The sequence below is a fragment of the Seriola lalandi genome, unplaced genomic scaffold (genome assembly GCF_002814215.2).
Source record: "Seriola lalandi dorsalis isolate HSWRI2012SDOR001 ecotype SW California unplaced genomic scaffold, Sedor1 jcf7180002054656, whole genome shotgun sequence".
Lineage (NCBI taxonomy): Eukaryota > Metazoa > Chordata > Actinopteri > Carangiformes > Carangidae > Seriola > Seriola lalandi.
Window position 1 is genome coordinate 571,015 of NW_019525209.1, and position 704 is coordinate 571,718.

Below are 704 nucleotides of genomic sequence, written 5' to 3' on the forward strand. Positions count from 1 at the left end.
GCTGTCAGGACAGGTGCATGAATACCTGCTTCAGTTGAGGACTCCTGTGTATGAATTCACAGTATTAAATGACCAACCCCTACAATTTAAGATAAAAGAAACTTGTGCTACAGAAAATGGACCAGACTCAGTGAATAGCTCCCTAAGCTTAACATGTCCTATGATAACTATTAATTTAGCTATACAGACTAATGAGCAGTGATAACTAACATGTCTTTGGGGTCATCAGGTGGGAACCTCCTTTCACCAGTGTTTTGTCTAGTTGGTCCCACGACACCTCCAGGAGGCTAGACAGTGATCACTGGCGTCCCAGAGTCACTCCCCTAATGCCAGCCATCACTGCTCCACACACCATGATTATTTTCTTTATCTTGCCTATGCTACCACAATCATCAACTCTGACAAAACACACTAGCAGATTCAGCAAACAAACTCCCCTAAACAGTTGGAGAAAGTGGCGGCCATTTTGAATGAGGGAGGTAGAGTCAATGAGAGATGCCTTTTTGAGCTAAACTCTCCCCCGCCGGATTAGCTGTGCTCCTAACTCCCTTACCAAAGAGACAACAGACCTTCCTACAAATCCTCTACATCCTACTTCCACTGGACAAATCCTAACTTTCCATCCTCGCTGCACCCACTTAGAAGCTCTAATGATTACCTCCATCGCCATTGTGAATGCCAATGGAGAAATCGTGCACCCTGCC